We start from the raw sequence: 12,500 nt of genomic DNA, 5'->3' as shown, positions 1-12,500 counted from the left end.
TTTAAACTGAAACAGTATTTTCCCCTTCATAATGCATTATTAACATTCTCTTGTTATACAGACAAATTGCAAAATTACTTGTGCAAAAGTTAAATGGCAGAAACATGTTTTTATTAATGTAAAAACACTGCTCTTCAAGCACTCAAAATAGCTGAAATATCCAGCATAAAGTGATATTACGGGTTAGGCTAAGGGAATGAGAGAGGAGAGTATTTGATGATATAAATAATGAATAGATAGCAGGGTGGGGTGAGGAGTGTCGTTAAGGGCCTAAGGATTCGAATTAAACTGCTTCCTACTCTAAATTCACAGTACCTCTAGGTCCGAACTATTTACATAAACTATTTAGATACTAAACGAAAATCAGAATGCCCTTCGTAAGCGCTAACCGAAGCTTAGACAAAACTAATTATTATTTATTTTTCGAAACCAACGCATTCATGCCAGCTAAAGATTTTCAATACGAAACCGTGGGTCAGCTTTCCAAATGAGTTTGGGCAATGTTCAAGTAATTAGATGGATATAAATCTTGGCGCTGACTTAATTGAAAATTCCATCTCTGCTCCTTTGACATTTATATACTTTGTAGGCAATAGATAATGAAAATCCTCGATCAGGAAATATTCCTTGTCCCGTAGTTCTGCTCTAAAGACTATTATAGTCAAAAATAACATTTAGAAATTAAATGCAGATGAATTCAGATAACAAACAAAGATTCAGATACAAGTCAGTCCATGTCATTCGTCTATACAAATGACCTGAGAATTGAACGCCAGAGAAATACGGTGATGATATTTTTTATGCAGTCAGGAGAATAACAGTGAACTTTTTTTGCTTATCCTACTTTTACGTTCTTTTAGATTAAAAGAACGTTCTTTTAATATGATCATAAAGTTATATCACTGCTAATAATCAATATCATATAGAAAAGGTAACCAGTTACCAGTCAGTAAAATTATTACAACGTAATCACTTTAGTTAACAGGATTCGGTCGACCTCTGTAATCTGAGCTTTTTAAAATGAAATTCATGGATATCGCTTATATTCTAAATAAACCATAGGAATAGTTAATTAATTAACGTTCTCATTATTTCCTAAATTTTCTCACGCAAACAAATGAGTTTGTAAGTCAATTAATATTCCGTATGGTTTCCACAAATATATATATATATATATATATATATATATATATATATATATATATATATATATATATATATATATATTTACTTGTCTGGAAACTACAGTAAAACTTAGAATGAAAAATGAAAAAAACGGCAAAGAGATATTGCATGAAGTGTGGCACCGTCCGTTTTAATGTATATGTCACTGAAGGATGAGGATGTAAGCTGCAAATTTAGCTCATCTCTAATCCCGAAATAGAACAACGATATAGGTTGACTGCTCCATGAATGAAAAAAGAACAAGATTTAAACAAAATATCAGTATCTCGCATATAGGTAATCATAGGCAACATATAGCAAGTCAATAACAAGTACTGCGGAGTAGTAAACTGATTTATTATATATCTCAACAGAAATCAATAGACTTTTACAAATTCATAGTTGCAGGAAATCAGCTTAATACTTAAGATTTTTTTTATGTTTTTAATTTTCTTACTTTTCATCGTTAACCTTTTCAGTGGTTTTCTTTTTCTATTCATTGTTTTACTAGAAGAAACGCCCAAAAGAGTTTCTAGTTTGAAACTGTGATCAAACGAGGCCAACCTTCACAACAGAGACCTGTATAATTGGACTATTACGTGATTTTTTTGCATTGAAGACGTTTTCCAGAAAATATAAATATGAGATTGTGAACAATTATTTAGTCTCGACGTGAAAGGTCATCGCATATCCGGGTTCATCATAGTCATTAATATTTTCATACTATGTATTATATATTGGAATTGTTTACGTAATCCCGAATTTATTGCTACCCATAATAAGAACAAAATAAGATTTTATACTTCAGTTTTCTATTGTTGATGCAAAATATTTCCTCTTTTACAGATCTTGGACAGTAAAAGGTACCATTCAGATTTTCTCATAAAAATAGAGTAAGAATAAGAAATAGAATTATTCAAGTTTTTTATATGATGTTACATTCTATAGGTTTAGTACGGATATATTTAATCGTAATTATCTTTATTTCAATTCCAAGGTAATTAATGAAATTATTCTAACAACATTGGCACCATGATTTTCTATGAACGAAAAACCAAATATTTTTACTTTTTCTTAAAGATTCTATTTCTGATTTGCTAGAACCTCAGTCAAGGCATTGAAAATGTAAAACAAAACTAACTTTTTTTTTTATCACGTAAAAAGGGTAGGAATTTTTACTTTCAAGTCAACCTCAAACAAATAAATAAACACTTTTCTCCCACATAATCAGATAATGGGCCACATAAATTCCAGCTCGGCCATGGATGTATGGACTAGAATGTGTTTTTATGTTGTTAAAAAGCCAAGATATAAGATATATATATATATATATATATATATATATATATATATATATATATATATATATATATACAGTATATACATAAGCCGTTATGACAATATGAATAACTAAATATTTTTTTAAATGAAACAAATAAATATTTCCTTTATTTTGATAACAGCATCTACAAAATCTAGCACTTGCGCAATTTTAACAGAAATTCAGAAACACCTATTTGCGATATCTCAAAATCTCTATCCTGCTTTATTCCCCCCGTCATTTGGTGTGATACTCCCTCCTTTCAATCATCAATGATTTCCTGTTTCATTCAACAACTGTAATTCTTTCAAAGTACTCTTCTCCCCTTTCTGTTTTATTGATTAAACACTTCCCATTCATCACCTATTTACGATTCGCCCCTTTACTCCCGTTGTTTATTCCCACTGACGAAATGATTGATTCTCGCAATTATGCGTGAATGGTCTTAGTGGTGTCTTCTGTTTCTATTTTTATTTACTAATGTTCCATAGTATCAGTTTCATGGGTTTCTTTCTTAGTTTTTACTTATTTTGCAGTTCATATTTGTACTCAGTCATATCATCTATCTCGAGTTCTCAGTAATTATACTGTATTGTATCCCCCATCTCATAAACTGATTTCCACTGGTCTTTTCTCGTGCACCATTTAAAACATCTGAAGAAATGCTTAACATTTCTCATTTGTGAATGATTTTTAGACCAGAAAGTGTTATTATCTTACAAGCTTATTAAATATAATTATACTTTTAGAATGGGCAAAAAAAAAAAGGAAACATAACCTTAGCATCTAAATTAACAATGTCTAAACTAGTCAGTCGTGGAAATGGGTAAAGAGAGACATTAAGAGACATTAATAATAATAATAATAATAATAATAATAATAATAATAATAATAATAATAATAATAATAATAATAATAATAATGCAGAAACTTCCTTGGTGTTTCCTTAGCTACGGTACTTCCTATATGTGGAGAATATATATTCTATAATACCTACTTAATCTGAATACTAAGAGTTCTTCATTTTTTGCCAATAGTAGTCCTCAGTATAACCCAGAATTGCCCAGGTGGAAAATGCTCACTGTGCTCGCCCCTCCACTTCACAAAAAAAAAATAAATAAATAAGAAAATAAAATAAAATAAATAAATCAACTGGATACAGGGCCTCCACAAATGATGTGCCCCGGGACCCCCACAAATGATGTGCCCCGGGACCCCCACAGCTGTGGATCCGGCCCTGTGTATAGCTGCATGCTGAGCATCAAATGGAACAGGGTTGTGCTGCAAACATTTCTTGATTGTAAAAAATTCCACCTCCATCTTTAATTATTCCACCAATGAATGAAGCTGAATGACCTGGATTGCATGAATTGGTCCCTAGCTGTGTTTCTTGAAGGTATATTATGTAGCTAGGATTACAATCGTGTATAAGTGAATTTAACTGCTCAGATCAAGATCTGAGACCTTTACACTTACACTATAGGATATCTGCCATTACTGAGACAAACATTTGAGTCCCCAGTCTTACAATATGACTATGAAGTTGAACCAGAAATATCAGTGTTACTTCTGGATAACCTACAAACTAAAGTAGAAAGATGACATTTCTCTACATGAACTATGGAATCTGGAACTTCATGAACTATGGAATCTGGAACTTCTAAATCCATCTGTCTGCCTTGAAATACTGACTGATCCCGTCTGGATTTCCTCGCAGTTCTTGATGATCTAGTTAGTTCATTTGTGCTCTTTTTCTTCAATGGAGAAAGAAAGCTTGTCTTCGAGAACATCAGAAGTGTTTATAATTTTGAAGCTTTGGTTTTCTCCAGGCAAAGTTGGGCACACACTTGTATTTCCTTAAGGTATACAAAAAAAATTTTCACGGACTAAAGAATGTGGTTTCTGAGTGTTTTGAACTTGACGATGAATTATTTGAAGAACTGTATGACAAATACTTCTTAATAGTTCTACTTCCTTCTGCCATGGCTTGTACTTGTTCTGAAGATGTGTTCTTACCTCCTTGCTAGTGCATGCATCTTTAGTCTTTAATAGTTTCTTTCCTTCTCCCAGCTTCTTCATTCTCCTTCATGCTTGTATTTCTGTTCCCAGAAGCATATATGGATTGATTTGTAGATCTCCCCTTTTCTTTGTTATTAGATTAATCATGAAGTGAAAGACTGAATTTTGCTAAGGCAGTACTTCAGAATTTGGTAATACTTTGATGTTTTATAGAGGGGGTTTGGGACCACCTTACATCAGTTTTCATGTTTGATATTACAGAGGAAGAGGATGTATTTGGATTTTTATTAACCCCCGCTATCTGTCTCCTGGCATTTTCTATACTAATGTGCGATACTTTGGCTTTTTCAACAATACCTTGCCCTAGCTTTCTTTATGGACAAGTTTTGGATTTTGGAGAATGATTACCACTGCAGAGGAAACAATGGTCAGGATGCTCAAGATCCTCTTCTCCGTGAATACTAGAGCAGATAAAGCGTCTTTTTGTACTTTAGCACGAAAATTTCACATGCTGATATTCAATACAATTATGGCACTGAACTGGGCTAGGCCTGTATTTTTTACCCTCATCTGTACATGACCGCCAAATGAGAAATTTGAGACATAAATGCTACTAAAATAGAGAAGAATACCTCCACTGATGCCTCATAATTTTTTTACTTCATACACATTTGGACATCTATCTAGTATTTGTGTCCACGAATTTGCATAGTTCTCATGAATAAATTACTTCCCTAGTCATGGTAAATGATTGATGAGGGGAGACTTTATCAAGATTACAGTTTTCGGGGATTCAAAGTTGCTAAGCAGCTTTGCTTGAGTTCCATTTCCCGCTTTGAAAGGGATGCTTTTCCCATATCTTTTAGCATTACCTTCGGGATGGAACCAATCTTCTTTTCTAAAAGTTCAGTGGCCTTTATGTAGTTTGTTGGCCCTTCCTTGTAGGTAGCAGCAAACCATAAGGGGATGCTGCTTCCCTCTTCACTGGTACCTCCTTTGCCGCTTAAGGAAAAAAGTCACATTGGTCCTCAAGATTTTCAACACTGAACATTCTTGTTGTTAAAGCAAAGCCGTTGAGAGAATGTCCATTTAAGTAGTCTTTACTTTCTTTAGCCGATTCATGATTCTCAAAAAACAACATAACAGTCAAAGATGCATTTGTCAAGAGGTTAGCATTACCCTTATTCTTTGAACTTTTCCAGACTTTCTCATTACTGATATACCTCCTAATAACCCAGAGAAGTTAGCAAATTTATGCACAGAAGCACCCTTAATCCTGCATTACAACCAGTATTTTATCCACCCTGGTGTCCCAGTGACAGTAAGTGTTGTCTTGGGAGAGTCAATTGTCGTGCCTGAGGTCATCAACTGTGTCAAGGGGTTATGAGATCCAAAAGTACAAGTATATATATTTTTAGCTATACAAAAAAGGATTTTTTGTAATTTCTTTTTATACTATTAACTGAGAAGAGACTGTCGGGAAATGTCAACATTATTGTGGCTCAAGCGTAAGCAAACCCGCTTGATGGGACAAAGGACTTTATGTAATTAAAATCATCCCCTCCCTTATCATCTTGATGGGCAAACCTGACAGAAAACCGAGATTTTTCTTCCCAGAATCAACCAACCCCTGGAATCCAAAGGCTAGTACTAAGGAATAGTCCCACCCTTGAGATACCAAGTTGATAATTCTTAGGTCCAAACATTATTGGGTGGTTGATGAGGCCACCATAGCTCCCACTATTGGCTTTAAAGATGAACTACGATCCAAGTAAAGTCGTCGTGAAAATGTGATGATAAGAGAGGTTTGAAAGATAAATGAAGAGAATGAAAGGAAAATGAGAGAATTATAAAGATTTTAAAGGCACGACTGGAGGAACACCTCACAGTAGCTCTATGAAACAACTGTTAGGAGAGGGCCGAAAGTAAGATAGAAGAAAGGAATAAGAAAGGAGGTACAGGAAAAGGACTGAAAGGGGTTGCAGATAGGGGCTGAAGGGGCGCTGCAAAGAACCTTAAATAACCCCTACAGTGCACTGCATGAGGTACACTGATGGCACTCCCCTCAGATAAAAGGATCAACAAAATGACCACTCTTCAATAACCATCAAAACCTTATGGAAGATCCTTCAAATTACTAAACCTGGTCATCATCTGCTGCAGTGATCCTTACAATAAAGGACCATAGGTCCCCTTCTGCAAAAAGTGTAGTGAGAGAGGACATCTCAGCATGATACAAGCCTAATTTCACCAAGCACTGCCAAGCTGACTTTGAACTGCATAAAGTGAATGTGCAAAGTCTGCAATGTGGTAGACTCCAGGAATTGCTTTATTCCATTCCACAATGTTGGTAATGTTTAATAAAAAAAAAAATTCTGTAAATTGTAGTCAGCAGAAATCCTATTTTAAGGGGAAAATGGAGTCTTGAGCATGCTCATAAGAATCATGCCAATTAAGTTAGCCTTAGTAGTAGTGCCATAACTGCTAAGGACCTAGGTAACATAATCAGTCCTTGGCTCCATTGCAGGAAAGCACATTGGAGTCAAGACAACAAGAGAGCAGTAATCAAAAGCAGATATCACTGACATCCCCTTCAATTGAGTATCTGCTGACACCATGACAATAACGGATCGTGCCAGTGTAAATCCAGATGCTACAGTACTTAGGAGAATTAGTATGGCAACTGTGAAAAAAGCATGGAGCACTTTGTTTTTCCTGAAGTGATATTGGGCAACCAAGGATCCCAGTTCACATCTGAATAAATGAGCGAGGTCTCTATACTACTCAGCATGAAATACCTTTACACCAACCAATAACATTAATAATGCAACAGGCTTGTACAGAGAAATCAAAACAGCAACACTGTTAGATTGGTATGCCTAGTTTGCCTACAGAGAAGTACTTCAGTACTCCACCAGGTTTTCTTCATTTGAAATACTAAATGAAAGGCCTATGCATGGACCAGCGAACATCCGGAATGAGATTTATGCACAGGAAATTTAAGATCTTGAAATACAGGACAGCTTTCATTATGTATTTGAACTGAGATAAAACTGAAAGCAATTCACAGACAGCTACAGAAGAAATGAGGGAAGCATAACACTGGTACAAACACTTTTACAACAGGAAGACAAGACCATCTCCTCAAAGTAGGTGATATGGTACTGATATTATTACCAACAAATAGCAACAAAATGTTCATGCATTGGTAAGAAACCTTTAAAAGAAAAAAAAATTAAAGTATGACTGTGTAGTCAACACTGATGGAAAAGCAAAAACTTCCCATGCTATCCTCCTCACACAACACAGATCAGAAAGATTCATATCCAGTACCTCAAGTTAGCTTTAATGTATTTGAAGAAATTCAAGCATCTGCAATGATATACAACAAGAAAGTGGATGAATTAGAACCAGTGACACTGTAAATATCCTATGCTATGGTAGACACAGACATTGTAAGAATCTCTCCATCATCACATGCCTCCCTAGCCATCGTTGTAATTCATGATTGTAATTAAACCTAATGGTTCAAACTGAATAAAGTCAACAGAGCAACGTAGTCTGGTAGGTTTCTTTGCGTAATTATAGAAGAGCAATATCTTTACATAGATTGATTTCACTACAGGATATTATCAGTTGCCAGTTAAGAGAAAGTGAAATTGGGAAGACTACATTTGATAAATAGACTACTGAACTCCTTAAATAATCTCTGGAACGGTTAATGCCAAAGGATCACTAAAGTCCCCTGCAGGTCTTGACCACTTGGAAAGCTGCAATGATTAATGTATTGGTCCACATCTACCTGATCATCCTGATAGAATTATTACCTTGAACAAGGCATATCAGTCTAACAGTTAGGCCATGTAAATGCATCCTTACCAATGGCAAGGTGGATTTCACTGGATTCACCATAAAAGGAGGAAAATTAGCAACAAAGGACTGCAACATCTCAAAGATCAGAGAAGTGTCTACATGTGAAAGTTAAAATGGATGGTGGGATGGTTGAGCCAACTCCACTTCAAGGAAGTAAAGTGCAGATCCTGGAAACGTGAGAGAAAAAAGGTGGACACTATCAAGAAGAAGTATTTTTAAAGATGTATAGTTCTGACATGAATTGATCACATGGAGAACATGGAGGACGATAGGTTAGTAAATATGTGTAACACTGAAGGTTTTGGAAGGAAGAATGATAACGACACCAAGAAAATGCTTGCTAAATGAACTGGAAAAGCTATTGTAACAAAAAGCCTTAATATCCATAACACGCAAGTGCTGCTAATGAGCTTGCAGTGCAGGTGTCTGAAGCAGTTAAATCTGGGGATGATTTCCGCAAAGGTTTATCATTTTATTCAGTTACGAGCTTCTTCTTGTGCACTTACATGGGCTGGAACCCGGCACTGCTGTCTCCCCTACCCTCTCAATCCCCACCTACCCTGCCCCCACCCAGGGAGGACAAACAGGTTTGAAGGAGGGTGGTAGATGTCTCCCCTACCTACCCCGTCCCCATCTGGGGTGGGCAAACCAGTTTGCAGGGGGTGGGTAGCTGTGTCATGTCTCCCCCTACTGTCACCTGGGGGAGGACAAACAAGATCCACTCGGATTTTATTCTTATAGATTAATGGAGCCATTCTGTAATAAGATGAACGGCTTAATGCCAAATTCCACCAAAGGTAAAATTTCTCCAAACAATTCTATTAATTTCCAAGACAATTTAGCCAAGTTAGTGAGCATAGCTATAAGAAGCATAAAAGCATACAAATGTAGAAGATTACATCACGAAGGATATGGCTTTCTGGTCTCCTCATTTCAAAATCCAAAATGAAAGGGTTCCCCTTCTAAGCATGATAAGGATTTTTTGAAGGCAATGAAAACACTAACCAAGATACATACCCCTATGAATTAATATAGTTGTGTTGACTGCCCGTACTATTTGGAATCACTATGTAACAGTGGATGATCGCATACTTCTTACAACGCACGACTTAATTAGTGGCAAACAAACCTGAAAGACACACTAAAAAGGCAACCATTAGTAACAGCAATAAAGATGACTCATTTTTTTCACACTGCCAAACACCACCCTGATACAAATATGGTACAAGTAAGCCCACAAACTTTTTACTAAATATTCCTAAAACATATGGCCAACAAACAAGAACTCCCTATGAATCCATACTCTTGACTTAATGTTTACTGAAAAAGAAGAAAGTGACCTGATATGAACTTTATAATAACAATTCTATATTTACGAATTTTATCAGAACATTATGTACATATAAATCCATACTACATTTTTTTCACTCTTTACTTAAAAAGCCCTAATCATACTTGCCTTAATAAGACTATCCCGTCGAGTACAGCTTTATGCTTCTGCAAATGCGTTCGCTTCTCTTGACTGACGCAAGCAGGCGTAAGCTACCCTTGTAGCTGAGGCACCAGATCAACTTCAATACATAATGTCTGTCGTAAAAGCAGTAACGGTGCACTGGCGAAGTTCAACGCCGAATCAATCACGTCAGAGCGAATTTCGGGGTTAAACTTACGCTAAGTTAAACTCGCTTGTTTTGCCAGAGTTATAGCCGAAACAAAAACTCCTCGTGTATTTCAATAACGGACATTGAAATCCAAGAGCAGTTTTTGTTTTAGAAAGTTTACCACAGTTGTCGTCGCGAAAGTTTACCACAATTGTCGCGAAAGTTAACCACAGTTGTCGTCGCGAAATTGCTGCCTTCGTCTGGTCTTTAAACTGCGCCGATATGTATGAAATAGTCTCATTATAATCCACATACCTTTAGAGGATCCGTATAGATGACAATATGGGCGACTGTGGGTTATCCAGAACGATTTTATAATTTACCTTGTTTATGCCGAAAGTACGGCAAGTCTAAGTGTCTAAAATCAAATGCCATTCAACAAAACTTCCATGGCGATTTGCAAGTGCAAGCAATTAAAATGTATTTAACACGACTTTAGCATATTACTGATCTGGGAATTCACTAATTGCTCGCGCATATTTCAGTATTTTAGCAAGGTTAGCAAAAGGCTAGTTTTGTGAAACAGTTGCTGCTACGTCTTAAAACTCATAAACGGTAAAATTACTTGAATTCAATACCTTACGTTCCACCATTTAAATGTGCTTGATATCGTTCTAGATAACCCTTTATACCATAAACTATTGGAGCCATAAATTATGTAAATTAAATACAATGATGAACATAGCAAATTCTGAAGGGTCATTACATGTTTATATACGCGAATATAATTTTTGGTTAACACTGCAAACAGATATTCAATAGAAACAACGCAACATATCAAAATACTCCACATGCAATAATATAAAAAATAAAAGGTAGAATAAAAATATTTTACAGAGAGATAAACGAACACTGGTTCAAATGTAACATCACCATATAAAAATACATAAAAATGCAACAACGCCCCTCAAAGAAAATACGATATTTTCCCAACTTAGGATTCACACAAAATATACGAGACTTCTTTAAAAGAATTTCATAACTATATAAAAAAAAATAAAGATCAGCGCGTCAGCATTGCAGCTACCAATTCAGTCACGCATCTTTCCCTAGGGTAAGACACCAGTATCATAAATGCTCGATTCAGCCATTTATCTTTCAAGTGGATAAGACGCAAGAATCATGACTGCCCAACTGAGTCATGTACCTTCCCAGTAGATAGTACACAACTGCCCCATCACGTATGTACCTTTCCAGTGTGTAACACACCGGCATTTTAAAACATCCAGTTCACATATATTTTCCCTAAGGATAATACATCAGCGTGGGGAATGCCCGATTCATTCGTGTATCTTTCCTGTGGATTATACACTGGTCTAATTAATACACCAGTGTAGTTAACTACCCAAATACGTCACATACCTTTCATGTGTATATATTACACCAGCACGTTCATTAGCTATCTTCCCTGGGGTTGCTGACCCTCTCTAATTACATTTTCACATATAACAACATTATAGCACACAAAAAAATGCAGGCTCCAATAGTTCAGTGGTATAAAACTTACCTTTTGAAGACTGTGTCTGAAACAACAAATCCAGATTAATATAGAGTTATCATAAAACTTCTATGAATTGCACAATAAACTGCTCTTCCCTCTGCTCGTCCCACAAAAATTTATGAACCTATATTTTCCATGAAAAAGCCGACAAGGAGACAGTCAATTAAATACTCGTATACAACCCAGAAGTAGATTGATATTGGGCAATGGGGGGTTGGAAACGACAGACCCTTATCCTAAATGAGGAAATTAAGCATCAAGAAAAACAGAAGGCAGGGAAGAATTCCAAGCTTTAAGGACAGCGGTAAAGAAAAGTCACATAACCGAGCAATCCCGAAATCACTTATCTGGACATTGTGAGAAGCGAGATGTGGGATGGAATGGAATTTAAGTTTAGGCCAAAGGCCAAGCACTGGGACCTGTGAAGTCATTCAGAGCTGGAAAGGAAATTGAGAGTACTGTAGGTTAGGTCTGAAAAGTGTAACAGGGGGAAAAACTCACAGTTGCATTATGAAATAATTGTTAGGAGAGGCTGGATAGCAAGATGGAAGTAAGATAATATGAATGGAGGTACAGTAAAAGGAATGAAAGGGGTTGCAGCTAGGGACCGAAGGCACGCTGCAAAGAACCTTTAGCAATGCCTACAGTTCACCACGTGAGGTGCACTGACGGCACTACCCCCACCAGGGAGAAGTGAGATATGGCAGTGACATGCGGTTGCGAAATAGGAAGGGCTCTGTTTACGCAAAATAGAACAGTAGCGATGTAACTTAGTTAAAAAAAAAAAGCAAGGATGCCTTGTGACGTAAAATAATCTAGAGAAGAATGGTCTTTGCATTCTAAATTTGAGAACGGTATTTAACCAGAGGTGCAAAAATCACCTTAACTCGCCTACATTAACAGCTTTTACCATCTCATATTACAACACATCAATGTAGGGAAATTTTCAATGCCTGCATAA

At 36.1% G+C, this 12,500-nt stretch overlaps 1 protein-coding gene across 1 annotated transcript in view; it reads right to left on the bottom strand.

Moving 5' to 3' along the window:
* Positions 1-12,500, bottom strand: part of LOC136842563 (uncharacterized) — a 616,302-nt gene that overhangs the window by 544,367 nt on the left and 59,435 nt on the right. The window contains exon 4 of the mRNA XM_067110026.1: positions 9,395-11,561. The gene's annotated coding sequence lies outside the window, so the exon portion shown is untranslated. The remainder of the gene's footprint in view (positions 1-9,394; positions 11,562-12,500) is intronic.

This window comes from Macrobrachium rosenbergii, chromosome 10 (assembly GCF_040412425.1).
Source record: "Macrobrachium rosenbergii isolate ZJJX-2024 chromosome 10, ASM4041242v1, whole genome shotgun sequence".
Classification (NCBI taxonomy): Eukaryota; Metazoa; Arthropoda; class Malacostraca; order Decapoda; family Palaemonidae; genus Macrobrachium; species Macrobrachium rosenbergii.
This window is presented reverse-complemented; position numbering and strand designations above follow the sequence as displayed.